General features: G+C 42.7%; 2 pseudogenes; one reads left to right on the top strand and one right to left on the bottom strand.

Moving 5' to 3' along the window:
- Positions 1–443: 443 nt before the first annotated feature.
- LOC134961803 (5S ribosomal RNA) lies at positions 444–562 on the bottom strand (annotated as a pseudogene).
- A 6374-nt stretch (positions 563–6936) lies between these two features.
- Positions 6937–7055, top strand: LOC134964560 (5S ribosomal RNA; annotated as a pseudogene).
- The last annotated feature ends 8268 nt before the right edge of the window (positions 7056–15323 follow it).

Here is a 15323-nt window from a genome sequence, read left to right as displayed (position 1 = left end):
CTCACTTTTTCCATTAACTCACTGATCTGGCTGGCAGTGCAGGAAGGATTGATCTGCAGCAGTCTGGCTCTTGTCCTGTGTAGCTCTGCCCCCTGAGGTCCCGTGTAGCCCCGCCCCCTCATCTGCATGTATCTCCACTCCCTTTCCGGCTGAACACAGCCGTTGTCACTGGGGACTATTGAGGCGGGAGGAGGAAGCTACAACACAGCAGCAGCAGCAGGGGAAACTGGCACGGCAGCTTGGAGGTACTGCAGAGCATTGACAAACAGCTCAGCTGGTCGGGCTGATTGTCATTGCTTGCTGGTGGGAGGCAGTGGGCCGGGCAGGATTGGTTAGCGGGCCGCATTTTGCCCACCCCTACCCTAGAACATTAGTGTCCATATGAGGTATATGGGATTCTTGCTCCCTTGCAGGCGCTGAGAAACCAGTACTTCAGCCCAGTGTACCTACAGCACCTGGTATTCCAAGGTGGTCTCCCATTCAAGAACTAATCAGGCCCAACACTGCTTCGCTTCCAAGATCTAGTGAGATTGGGCCTATCCAGTGTGGTGTGGCTGTAGATTGCAAGGTAAAGTCATGGCTGGCCTTATGACTGCCCCACACAGAGACAATATGGTTTACAGAAAACCATCCCTCTTTTGACGTTGACGTCAAATGCATGCGTATCTCTTTAGGAGGCATTTCCCATTTTTAAACAGTCCCCAGCTGGAAAAGGATATTTGGAATCCCATTTACTGGGAACCTGTATTCTTTATTGGGTATTGCCCAAACCTTTTCCATGATTTTCATCAGCTGCTGGGGTCCCCGATGAGGAGGCCCTATTTTTTTGGGACGTTTAAACATAGGTACCTTATTTTTAACACAGGCTCTGCTGAATCCTCTAAGGACAGAAAGGCCTTTACTGCTCTCATTAACTCAGCTATATTCACTGAGCTGATACCTTTTACCCCAAAGAAGAGTATATAGAGCTTTCATCGGCTGATGAATCATCCTGTGTAGCCTGTGTAGTTGATTTATTTACACTCGGTTTCTCAGCTTGCTTTATTACAGAAGCTGTTGGGGATACCGTAGGTAAGCTGCCTGTATGGGTTAATAATGAACCCTCTTCCTGGTATCGAAGCTGTAGGAATTAACCTTTCAGCTATACTGGACAAGGTCTGTGCAAACATCGCCCAAAGGGGATTTATCTGTACTTGACGTAGATCAGGGATCTGCCTTGTATTTTGCTGACAAGCAAACCATTTTACACATAAACCATCCTGTACCAGATCAGAGAGGATAATACAGTTTTTGCAAGACAACATGATATGAGTGTTGGAGTTACTGTAAGTGTACTCTCATTACCTTTGCTGCTCTTATACATGATAAATAATCAGCACTTTCACAGTGTACTACACAATTTGTGACTGTAACCACTTTATTGTTCTAAAGTTATATCAATCTGACCCTTACCCATGCACCCGCATTGAGGATCAGAAGACCAACCGACAAACATATATTAAAGTCAGCAATCACACTAGCAGTCAGTCACATGTTATATATTAGTCATATGAGCACATAATCAACTACAAACACATTTAAAAGTATGTAGGAGTACATATTACTGAATTCTGTTTTATACAGATCTTAACGTATTCAGACGCATTGCGAAGAAACCCACAGTAATGTACACAGACTCATATGCAATAGGCACTTAAACTTAACTATTCATACTGACAAAAGTAGATAGAAATTTAGTGCTGTATAACCCGTAACAGGGAGACTCACCTCACTTCCAAGATCGATCAATACGTTAGCGAACGCTTAGTGGATCCAGACGCTACTAGTGTACACCGCAGCTCCAGGAACTTTAAGTGAACACAGATGCACTGTCTTTACAGATGCACCGGCCATACAGACACCTGTATTGCGACTAGGTCTTCCTCGCGGTATCGCTTAGTGAACACAGCCGTGTGGTAGCATCTGAGATGGAAGTTAGGCAACAGTTCATGGCGGGAGACTCGCAGAAACTGGTCATGTACTGGGGGGAGGGGCGACCAGGAGAGTCTCTAACTCCCCACCGCTGACATCAACCCTAGGGATCACAGCCTCATACTATTCCTGGTGCCTTGTGATCCCTAAGACCTAGCGCTGGAGCACCCGTGTTTGGTAGTCTCCTTCCAGTACAGTGAGGCTGTGTCCGTATTCCCCGACTACGGGGAACCGATGCCTTATCTTCTTCCTGTGCTCCGGCCACAGCCTGGTAACGTCTGCTGGACCTGCTAGTATATCCGACACAGACGCCCGTCGAGACAGCACTGTACACATGGGTAAGCATTGTTGCGATCCGGCGGAGAGTTGTTGGAGCGACTCTTTCCAATATGCGTATAAGACTCTGTTAAGAAAGATTGCTCAAAAACAAAGAAAGACTATAAAAATAAAATAAGAAAGCTTAGGGCTGCCCTAGAATATCAGCCCTCTGACCATGGTCCGGCTCCTGCCGCACCAAACAAAAACATTTTTTTGCCTGAGCCAGTGGGCGGGGATATATGGATGCATCCTGGGAGACCAGAAAGCTTGTGATCGTTTGGGGCCAATCCGCTGTCGCTCCATCATATCCCATTGTTATCCTTTGGACCCTGACGGAGAAACACACACTGCAGCTATTTTAGGTTACTCTAACAAACCGCCATATTGAATATTTGGAACAATACTTTGCTTGATATAAGCTGATTATAAGATTACTGTGGCCTTGAATTTGAGCTGAATAGTTTTTCTTATATGATGTTTTTTATACTGTGATATTTTATTGTATATTAAAACATTTTTATTGTGGGATTAACTCCTTCTCTCAGTTAAAGACAATTTACCACTAGTAAAATACATTAATGTAAGCTATACAGATTGATCACCAATTGGAAATAGCAGCGCTCCCACTTATTATTTTTTTGCCAATAAGCTTTGCATAGATTTTAACGTCTGTATTTAGTAGGGCTATTGGGGGTAATTCCAAGTTGATCGCAGCAGGACATTTTTTAGCAGTTGGCCAAAACCATGTGCACAGGGCCAGTTCAGGGGCTTTTTGCGCCCCGGGCGGCAATAGGGGGCGTGGCTTCATACAGGGGGCATGATCATTTACGCCCCCTGTACAGTAGTAGCGCCGCTGAAATGATGTGCCCAGCAAAGGTCCTCTCCACGAAGTGAAATTAGACGCTACGCGTCTAGTTCCCTTCGTGGAGAGGACCTTTGCTGTGCGGTGCGCGATGATGTCATTGCGGTACGCACAGTAAAGGTCCTCTCCGCGAAGGGAAGCTAGACACGTAGCGTCTAGTTTCCCTTCACAGTGGGCAGTGGCAGCGTGGGGCACAGCAGCAGCGGATCTTGCCCTGGTGCGGCGCACTCCGGATGTCCCCGGCGCCCTCTGGAAGGCAGTGCCCCGGGCAAAAGTCCTGCTTGCCCATGGCAAGATCCGCTACTGCATGTGCACTGCAGGGGGGGCAGATATAACATGTGCAGAGAGAGTTAGATTTGGGTGGGTTATTTTGTTTCTGTGCAGGGTATATACTGGCTGCTTTATTTTTACACTGCAATTTAGATTGCAGATTGAACTCACCACATCCAAATCTAACTCTCTGCACATGTTATCTCTGCCTCCTCTGCAGTGCACATGGTTTTGCCCAACTGCTAACAAAGTTCCTGCTGCGATCAACTCAGAATTACCCCCATTGGACGGTAATTTGACATAAGGGTGGGATTTTTACCTGGTTTTGGGATAGCAACTATTTGAGCTTCTAGCATCTCTCCTGGGAAAATGCCGCTGGAAGAAGCATGATTATAAACCGACGCTAAAGTTGTGATCAGGGATTCTTTGTAACATTTATAAAATCTATTAGTTTACCCATGGGTGCTTTGTCCAGTGGAAGGGAATCTATAACCAATTCTATTTTCTCGTGAGACCATGGATGCTCAAAGGTTCGGAGGGTTTCTGAATCTATTGAAGTAACATCTATCTCTTTTAACAAGGCTTCAATATTGTCAGTTGTGGGTTGATAAGTCACCTGTTAAATTATAGAGGACAGAGTAATAGTTTGCGAAAGTGTCAGCTATTGCGTATGGGTCCGTTACCTTAATATTGTATAAGTTGATAATTGCTTTCACTCGTTCCGTTGCCAGTTTCCCTCTCAATTTTCTAGTCAACATCCTGCCTGCTCTGTCTCCTTGTACATAAAATGTCTGTTTTAAACAGATTTTTATGTACTGCTTTTAAGGTCAATTTATTCAATTCATCCCGGGTGTTAAGTAATTCTTGGTGACTTGATTAGAATGTTGACAAAAAGTGTGTCCCGCTGGTGTGTACTTATCTGAGTTCCATTTCCAGTGGTGCATCGGTGTCTTCTTGTCCAGTGGTGGCAGCTGATTCAGCAGATAGTACCCTAGCTGTTCACCTGCAGCCAGACTCAGAATGTCGGCATTTCACATGTCGACATTTAAACAATGTCGACATTATGGTTTTAACATCGATGGGTAAATTCAATTGTTTTGCATGCCCAATCTCCCCTATAAGTGACGGGGTGCAATTCAATTTTTTTTTATTCGTGCTGATTGCGCCCCGAGAGGTCGGGTTTAGCTGTGTAAAGCAGCTAAATCTGACCAAACTAATGGGCGCGATGCGAAAAATCCCATTTGAACGCTCAAATGGGTCACTTTTCACTCAATTCAGCTAACTCCTCACCACTCCTGAGGGGAGCAAGCTGAAATGCAGGCTTTGGCAGCAGTTCAGGCCCGAACAGAGCTACAATTGAATAGCTCCATTGGCTGCCAGCAAAAAAACAATTGCATTCCCCACTATGAATGTCAACATGGTGACTACATCCCCTTCCTCATTTATGCATCCTAACATCTTGATTATGGGGGTCATTCCAAGTTGATCGTAGCCCTAGCAAAATTTTGCGGGGCTACGACCATGTCTATAGACATGCGGGGGGACGCCCAGCACAGGGCATGCGCCAGCATCACACAGCGGCACCAGCGCAGTTCTGACGCGATCAGAATGACCTAGCAAAATTTTGCTGTCGCACCATCATTCCTGTATAGATTCATAATATTTTGCAACAGTTCCTTCAGATAACAATGCAGAACTAATCTAGAAGACCAGGCAATTTCACCAATACTTTCCTAGATGATGAAAGTAAATTTGATTTGAAAAAAAAAACCTAAATTTTATTATACAGTAATATACTGTGCATATACTGTGTTTATATGTGTATGTATACAGATATATGTATATAATATAGCATGCTGCATGGCGTGCCAGGCTGTGACTATTAGCAGCCAGCGATCACTTCATTAATTCCTAATAAGTTAATGGAGTAATCGCTAGCTATGAATAGTCTCAGCCTGGTGTGCCGTGAAGTGATGCAGCATGCTGCATAGCAGCAAAGATGAACATGGCTACATCTATAAGTCATTGCTGCGATGTGTGTTCACATGTGTACACATCGCAGCAACAATGGGGGCTGCTACATCTGTATATGCTCCTTTTCTCAGAGGCCCATATAAATATTTGCATAGGTGGGGACAGATTTTGACCCCATGGCGTCCCTTGTTTGCGCCTGAAACTTAAAATAAATTAATACTATTTACAATAAATTTCCCATGTTTCACATATAAATCCTTATCGTCTTAAAGCCTTTTCTTAATCACTTATATCACTTTCTCTTGTGGGATCAATGAATACAATGCCTGTACATCAACTGTAGCCCACCTATAGGTGTCACTCCACTTTACACTTTTTATCTTCCTAAAAATACTTGTAGAATACCAGAATCTAACTTTTTGACATATGGTTGAAGTCTTAAATCAATATAGTGAGACAAATTTGCTGTTAAGGAATACTACTTTGGAGATGATGAAATTCCGACTTCTCTTCATTCTGGCTGACTGGAGTAGCGGACGTCCTTCCATACCTGCCTGTGTCCTGCGCCTCTCCTGATTTCTCCTCGCTTGAGCTGACCGGAGTCTTCTCGTACCTGCCTGCGTCCTGTACCAGGCCGGCGGCGCCTCGCACTCCTTTACTGATCGGAACGGGCTGCAGTGCGGTGCAAGGGGTCATTTTACACTTACACTCATTGCCGGTAATATCAGTTCTCTTTATACCTTTCACCACAATAATTTTCATTGAATGGTGGAATTACCAGATTGTGGCCTGCACTGATTGGACATTAATTATTTATTGGCTTTTGCAAGCCATAGTTTATTGGACATACCTCACTTGCTATTTGTGCATTGAAATCAGTACTAACAGTATTTCAGAATTTATGGTGCATCCTTAGCCTTATCATTTGCATAATATCAGCAATATTTATCTATTCCTGACTAGCGATACTTTGCTATTATCAAAGTCCTTTATCGATTTATATATGTACTGTGATATTGGCAGTGACTTATTCTGAACCCTCAGCTTTGGTTTTTTTAAGTCAAGAGACGCCTCTGTGTACTTGTTACATTGTTATCTTTTCACCTGGCTCTGTTTCTCTATCATAGATATCCTCTTTTGATACATTGTACTATTTGTACTCTGCAGTAAGAAAATTATATTTACAGAGACCATACTCTACCTTGTACTTATTATCAATCCAGCTTATTTCTAGAGCAATAACATCACTGTATTTGGCTTCACTTCAGCTATTGCTTAAATTGTATAGATACATCTATGCTCTCTGTGAAAGAGCCCTAAATAACCTAATAGGACTGTTATCACTGTGTACCTCTCTCTTTTTTCTATCTACATCTAATTTCATGGACTCTCACCATTGATTCAGGACCACGTCCCTGTATAACATTGGCAGCAGATCCATCTAATCTCCTTAATTGGTTAATGTCTGTCATCTCATATATAACTGTGTACTTCGTGAACTCTCATCAGTGATTCCAGAGCTTCCAAACACAGTTCATCCTCTCTACTATCATACCACACTGGAAACGCCCGTAGCCGTCCGATCTCGGAAGCTAATCAGTGTTGGGCTGGGTCAGTACTCAAGTGGGAGACCATTGAGGAAGACTCAGTTTAGTAGAGCATATATTGGTTCAATATGCTCAGTGTCTAACATTGACAGCAGATTCACTCTGCCATCTTATTTCCCACTTTCTTTCTTCTTTTGCATAACTAGCTGGTTATGATATGTATTTCCATCTACAATATAATAGTATCCAGGCCTTGCCACTTGCTATTTGTTCATTCTTGACATAAACACAAGGCAGGAATTCACTTGTCATTGGAACATACCGTCCAATATCAATGCTAATCACTTACAATATTTAGAATTTACTCCGTGAGCTGGAATTCAGTTATTATCCAATATCAGCATTTTGTGCTATTTGATTCTATTGTCATTTCGTTGACTGTTATTTCCTTCATTAACCACTGATTATCTTAATTTTGTGATACTAATAAAAGTTGATTTTATAACCTATTCTGAAATTTCCATACATTTTTTGAAGAGTGCACCCACAAAAGAGTCTTCTTCTCTCCTTGTTGTTCTTTGGAGATAATAGTTTTCTCTGGGAGAAAGATCCTGTTTTTAAGTATATTTGAATTATTTTAAAATGATTAATTCTACTGATCTTAGTTATTTACATTGCCATTCTTAGATAAGATAAAAGTTTAGTCAATGCCTCCAAAAATATATTAGTAGAATCTTCTTCTAATTTCACACAAGTATTCTTGCCATATAAGGGGGGTACACACGGAGCGATAATCTAAGCAAACTGACTAGATTGCTTAGATTTTCAGCAAGATCGCTCCATGTGTAGCCCTAACAGCGAAAGCGATGCGCAGCCCCGTGCATCGCTATCGCTGGTGCTAGATTGGCCTGTCTAGCAGGTCGCTCACTTCACCCGCTGGGTGAAATGAGCGCCCCCCCGTCTCCCCCTGCACGCTCAGCACACATCGCTGGGAGAGATGTGTGCTGAGCGGTTCGCTCAGCACACATCTCTCCCGCATCGGGCTGTGAGTACTGGCCTTTAGAATGAAAAGAGCATTAGATGCAGTTTATGGGGTAAATTTACTAAGGTGGGAGGTTTTCTTTAAGAACTGGTGATGTTGCTCATAGCAACCAATCAGATTCCACTTAACATTTATCTAGCTGCCTCTATAAGATAATAGAATCTGATTGTTTGCTATGGGAAGCATCACCAGTTCTAAACAAAACTCCCACCTTAGTAAATTTACCCCAAAAACTGGGGGTTATTCAATTACTGGCGAAAATGCATTTTCACGGCAAACAGATGCAAAATTACTGCAATCTGCGTTAATTTTGCCAAACGACTATTCAATTGTCTGTTGCAATGTTTTTGTAGTAATGTTATCGCAATTTTCAATTAACCAACTCTGAGCAGAGGATAAACTTGGGGAAAATCCTTATTTTAAGTTAAAAATTTCAGGATTTGGTTCTAAACCCCTAGAACAACCCCCAGAATGACTAATGAGGAACTTAGAAGTTTTTTTTTGTTTTTAATTGGCCAAAATACCATATAATTTTGTGGGTGAAAATGTGCAAAATTATGGAAATTGGGGTACAAGGTATGGGACAGTTATATTTGGTTGCTTTATAAGAGGGAACAAAATGTAAGTTGCTCAAATCAATTAGGAAATACAATTCAGGTGCATGAAAGGGAGGGGGTAGTCTGAGCTAGAAATACATTGGGGATAAACCCCTGGTGTCCCTGAGCACCCCGAGCTGTACCTGTACCAGGACATGAAAGACTATATATATATATATATATATATATATATATATATATCACTCTCAAAGCAGGTGGCACTCACGGGTCTTCTTAATGAATGGAATGAACAGATCAGGTAGATCAACGTTTCGATTTTATTGCAAAATCGTCATCAGGATCAGATAAATACAACAACAAAATCAACAGTTTTATAACTCACCCAAAGTGATATCCACGCCTTCTCGCCATGCCGCCGGGCTCCGGGTGCCCAGCGTCTAACGGTGACGTTCGCCGCCGGCGTCCACACGCACGTCATCACGTCAGCCCGGCTTCTCGTTACCCGGCAACACAGGAAAGCGGGTAAGCGTCAGTGCACCCAACCACCAATGAGGGTTCCTCCGCCACTCCTCCTAGACCTGGTTACGGACCCGGAACACTAGGCGCCATGTGACCCTCACCCCGCCTCTGTGTGATCAGTGCGGCCCGGCGTCCCGTAGCCCAGCAACCAGGGGGGAGGCAGAAATTGCGGAAGCCCATACATAATAAAAACAATATAACCACAGGGACAATTGGCACAGAGCAATATAGTAGATCATGTCTAATCAAGACCATATCTAAGACTTAGGACACCGAGTGGACTGATTGGTAAATAGTATAAAAGGCAACATTACACTAAAACAGCAGATATATACATACCCAGATTAAAAAAAAAACACTTTAACAAAATGTTTCAAAGGAAGCAATTAAGGCCTAATGATTCATTCAGGCCACGAGGGGCCACAGTATCTAGTCGATGTATCCATTTCACTTCCCTCTGTAACAGAGCACGATCTCTGTCACCTCCTCTAATATTTTTTGGGGCCTGATCAATAATTTTGTAGCGTAATGTAGCCAACCCATGTTTAAAGATCCTAAAATGGCGTGCCACTGGTTGTTCTTGTGGCACCACCAGGCCTTCCACTGCTTTACGTATCGATGACCTATGCATATTCATGCGTTCTTTAAACTGTCTCGTGGTCTTCCCTATGTAGAGAAGACCACATGGGCAGCGAATGAAGTTTATGACATGCGTACTAGAGCATGTCAAAACCTGACGAATATAAAACCGTTTCCCTGAATGTGGGTGTGAAAACGAATCCCCACTTTCCAGGAAACTACAAGTGGTGCAACCCGTGCATCGGTAGCACCCAGGACGACGGCTCAAAAAGTGCATAGAAGCAGGAACTTTGGAAAACCCTGAGATGTCATTTTTTATAAGCCAATCTTTTAAGTTCTTGTTCCGTGAAAAACTGGGCATGACCTCGGTCTCATGAAAGACCTTCAGGTCAGGGTCACTTTTCACTAGAGGCCATAACCTTTTTGTGTGTCTAACAGTATCGGCACTTTGGTTGTGAAATTTCTGTACAAATGGGATTTTATTATTTAATTTAGAATTTTTGGTAGTGGGTACCAGGGCCTGTTCTCTAGGGATAGCCAATACTTTCTGTTTGATGCGTATTAATTCATCAAACTTGTATCCTCTGGCCACAAACTGACGAATCATGGCATCTATGTCCCTTTCAGTTGTCATCAAGTTATCCGAAATTCTATGCACTCTGAGAAACTGTGAGTATGGGAGACCTTTTTTGGTACTAATGGGATGTTGACTAGAAAAATGTAAAACATTATTTCTATCGGTGGGTTTTTTGTATAATGAGGTATGGAGACCATCTGGATCTAACTGGATGAGCACATCCAGATAATTCACCTGTTTATTACTAATGGTATAGGTGAATTTGATGAAGTTGTTATTATTATTGGCCATCAGCATAAGATCATGAAACTCAACCTCACTACCGGACCATATGATCAACAGGTCATCAATGTACCTCAGAAATAACAACATTTTAGAAGAAATACTTTGATCTGAAAAGAAAATTTCACGTTCGACATCAAACATGTAACAATTAGCGAATGCCGGGGCCACACAGGACCCCATGGCACAGCCTTGCAATTGTATATACCAACGATTATCAAATAAAAAGTAATTCCTCTTCAGAGTCAACCCTAACAATTGTACAAAAAATGCAACATCTGGGCCCTGATATACTGAACTCTGAGAAAGCAATCTTTCTGCTGCCTGTAGACCACCATCATGCGGAATACTTGTGTACAAATTCACAACGTCTACAGTACAAAGGAAACAACTCGGTAACGGATTCGGCAAGGTTTGTAACCTATGAAGTAAAGCAGTAGTGTCTTTCAAATATGTATTCTGAACTTGGATGACAGGTTGAAAAAACGTGTCCAGATACTTAGATACTTTATAGTAGATGTAATCCCTGGCGGCAATAATCGGCCGACCAGGGGGCCGTACAGCATCCTTGTGGATTTTGGGCAGGGTGTATATAGTACAGGCGCCACAGGAAATTCCTGTATTAACGCATTTTTTACTTGAGCAGTAATAATACTCTCACTAACCGCCTGTGACAACACCCTGTCCAATTCCTTATTAAACAACAAAGTAGGATCATTTTCCAATTCCCTATATACCAATGCATCGCCTAACTGCCTGTATATCTCATCACGGTATTGACCAATGTCCTGAACAACAATCCCGCCCCCCTTGTCTGCCGGGCGGATGATAATACTCCGATCCTTGCTCAAATTCACAAGTGTGTCATATTCTTCTTTGGACATATTGGGTACTGTAGGCACATCAGGTCTGGCAGTAGGTAGATCCAAATTTCTCTGAAAACATTTCAGAGAAGCATTGGTTGTATAGGGATCAAATTTGGATCGAGGTTTGATCGATGGTGGTACGGGATCTGGATCGGGAGTCATCTGAGACTTTCCTTGGAAAAATTCTTTCAATCTCAGATTCCTATTAAACTTGTATGCATCAATTTTCCATTGTAAAATGTCCATATCACAAGAGGGGACAAAAGAAAGTCCTTTATTCAGGATCTCTAATTCACATGGTGTCAGTTCCCGACTCGAGAGGTTAAATACTAGGTTTTGTTGCTCTTTTTTGACTTCGCTTTTGAGGATCCTTTCCCACTGTCTGCCCCTTCTCGTGGGGCGGAAACCTTGACCGTGCGCTGAGCGCGAGTGCTGACCCCTAAAGGGGGTTTTCTACTTGTACTGGTGCTGGTATCATCCGTATCACTTTGTGTGGACACCCCGCCACTGGAGGTCTCTGTGTCCCCAGGGAACTTCCGAAATCTCCTAGGTTTGTTCTGAAAGGGCTGTTTGTTGTTAGGGTTAAACGCCCAAGCATATACCCTGTTTTCTGCATAGTCCCTTTGTACTGTGACTAATTTTTCTCTCTTGAACTTGACCAAATTACGTCTATACACCTCAATCTGTTCAGTCAGTTTGTCCATCCACTTATTGGAATCGTCGGCAATCAACTGGTTCAGGTGCAATTCCTCAAAAGAGGCAATTTTCGTTTTGACGGCTTCAAGCTCACGTGCAGATTCCTCTATAACGAGGAGAATTAAATCTAGGCTGCATTTATTCAAAATTGCTGCCCACTTGCGGCAGAAGTCCACACTAAACTTCCCAATTGTTGGGGAATTCCTGATCCGGAACCCCCTAGGGATCTGACCACTCCTGTGGTAGTCAGATAAGGTGACTCCATGTAGCAAATAGTCAATTTCTTTTTTCTTAAGCCGCAATAATTGAAAATACAGTTGCTCCTGTGATTCATCTCCTCCTGTATTCAAAAGATTGTCCTTAAACCTGATCTGTTCTGCATCTGCATCTGAAAAACTCCATGTCTCCCTAACTGGGAGAATTATATTCCTGAAACCAGATGATTCAGCCATATTGTACAGGACGAAACAATGCTCAGTCAATAGTCCCTGATGGTCACAACTGAATCTCCTGGAGACCGACACTGTGATCACAAATGCAGTGATAATTCCAACATAGCAGGTGCCTTGTAAGATAAAGCAGAAGCCCAAATGGCCACAGGACCTCAGCCAAATCCAATATACACAGTCCAACAACCGGCACTCACGCTTTTACGCAGTAATGCCCAGGTGCTCTCCCAGGTAAAAACCTAACATATCACTCTCAAAGCAGGTGGCACTCACGGGTCTTCTTAATGAATGGAATGAACAGATCAGGTAGATCAACGTTTCGATTTTATTGCAAAATCGTCATCAGGATCAGATAAATACAACAACAAAATCAACAGTTATATCTTACAAGGCACCTGCTATGTTGGAATTATCACTGCATTTGTGATCACAGTGTCGGTCTCCAGGAGATTCAGTTGTGACCATCAGGGACTATTGACTGAGCATTGTTTCGTCCTGTACAATATGGCTGAATCATCTGGTTTCAGGAATATCATTCTCCCAGTTAGGGAGACATGGAGTTTTTCAGATGCAGATGCAGAACAGATCAGGTTTAAGGACAATCTTTTGAATACAGGAGGAGATGAATCACAGGAGCAACTGTATTTTCAATTATTGCGGCTTAAGAAAAAATAAATTGACTATTTGCTACATGGAGTCACCTTATCTGACTACCACAGGAGTGGTCAGATCCCTAGGGGGTTCCGGATCAGGAATTCCCCAACAATTGGGAAGTTTAGTGTGGACTTCTGCCGCAAGTGGGCAGCAATTTTGAATAAATGCAGCCTAGATTTAATTCTCCTCGTTATAGAGGAATCTGCACGTGAGCTTGAAGCCGTCAAAACGAAAATTGCCTCTTTTGAGGAATTGCACCTGAACCAGTTGATTGCCGACGATTCCAATAAATGGATGGACAAACTGACTGAACAGATTGAGGTGTATAGACGTAATTTGGTCAAGTTCAAGAGAGAAAAATTAGTCACAGTACAAAGGGACTATGCAGAAAACAGGGTATATGCTTGGGCGTTTAACCCTAACAACAAACAGCCCTTTCAGAACAAACCTAGGAGATTTCGGAAGTTCCCTGGGGACACAGAGACCTCCAGTGGCGGGGTGTCCACACAAAGTGATACGGATGATACCAGCACCAGTACAAGTAGAAAACCCCCTTTAGGGGTCAGCACTCGCGCTCAGCGCACGGTCAAGGTTTCCGCCCCACGAGAAGGGGCAGACAGTGGGAAAGGATCCTCAAAAGCGAAGTCAAAAAAGAGCAACAAAACCTAGTATTTAACCTCTCGAGTCGGGAACTGACACCATGTGAATTAGAGATCCTGAATAAAGGACTTTCTTTTGTCCCCTCTTGTGATATGGACATTTTACAATGGAAAATTGATGCATACAAGTTTAATAGGAATCTGAGATTGAAAGAATTTTTCCAAGGAAAGTCTCAGATGACTCCCGATCCAGATCCCGTACCACCATCGATCAAACCTCGATCCAAATTTGATCCCTATACAACCAATGCTTCTCTGAAATGTTTTCAGAGAAATTTGGATCTACCTACTGCCAGACCTGATGTGCCTACAGTACCCAATATGTCCAAAGAAGAATATGACACACTTGTGAATTTGAGCAAGGATCGGAGTATTATCATCCGCCCGGCAGACAAGGGGGGCGGGATTGTTGTTCAGGACATTGGTCAATACCGTGATGAGATATACAGGCAGTTAGGTGATGCATTGGTATATAGGGAATTGGAAAATGATCCTACTTTGTTGTTTAATAAGGAATTGGACAGGGTGTTGTCACAGGCGGTTAGTGAGAGTATTATTACTGCTCAAGTAAAAAATGCGTTAATACAGGAATTTCCTGTGGCGCCTGTACTATACACCCTGCCCAAAATCCACAAGGATGCTGTACGGCCCCCTGGTCGGCCGATTATTGCCGCCAGGGATTCCATCTACTATAAAGTATCTAAGTATCTGGACACGTTTTTTCAACCTGTCATCCAAGTTCAGAATACATATTTGAAAGACACTACTGCTTTACTTCATAGGTTACAAACCTTGCCGAATCCGTTACCGAGTTGTTTCCTTTGTACTGTAGACGTTGTGAATTTGTACACAAGTATTCCGCATGATGGTGGTCTACAGGCAGCAGAAAGATTGCTTTCTCAGAGTTCAGTATATCAGGGCCCAGATGTTGCATTTTTTGTACAATTGTTAGGGTTGACTCTGAAGAGGAATTACTTTTTATTTGATAATCGTTGGTATATACAATTGCAAGGCTGTGCCATGGGGTCCTGTGTGGCCCCGGCATTCGCTAATTGTTACATGTTTGATGTCGAACGTGAAATTTTCTTTTCAGATCAAAGTATTTCTTCTAAAATTTTGTTATTTCTGAGGTACATTGATGACCTGTTGATCATATGGTCCGGTAGTGAGGTTGAGTTTCATGATCTTATGCTGATGGCCAATAATAATAACAACTTCATCAAATTCACCTATACCATTAGTAATAAACAGGTGAATTATCTGGATGTGCTCATCCAGTTAGATCCAGATGGTCTCCATACCTCATTATACAAAAAACCCACCGATAGAAATAATGTTTTACATTTTTCTAGTCAACATCCCATTAGTACCAAAAAAGGTCTCCCATACTCACTGTTTCTCAGAGTGCATAGAATTTCGGATAACTTGATGACAACTGAAAGGGACATAGATGCCATGATTCGTCAGTTTGTGGCCAGAGGATACAAGTTTGATGAATTAA

The sequence above is a fragment of the Pseudophryne corroboree genome, chromosome 9 (assembly GCF_028390025.1).
Source record: "Pseudophryne corroboree isolate aPseCor3 chromosome 9, aPseCor3.hap2, whole genome shotgun sequence".
Lineage (NCBI taxonomy): Eukaryota > Metazoa > Chordata > Amphibia > Anura > Myobatrachidae > Pseudophryne > Pseudophryne corroboree.
This window is presented reverse-complemented; position numbering and strand designations above follow the sequence as displayed.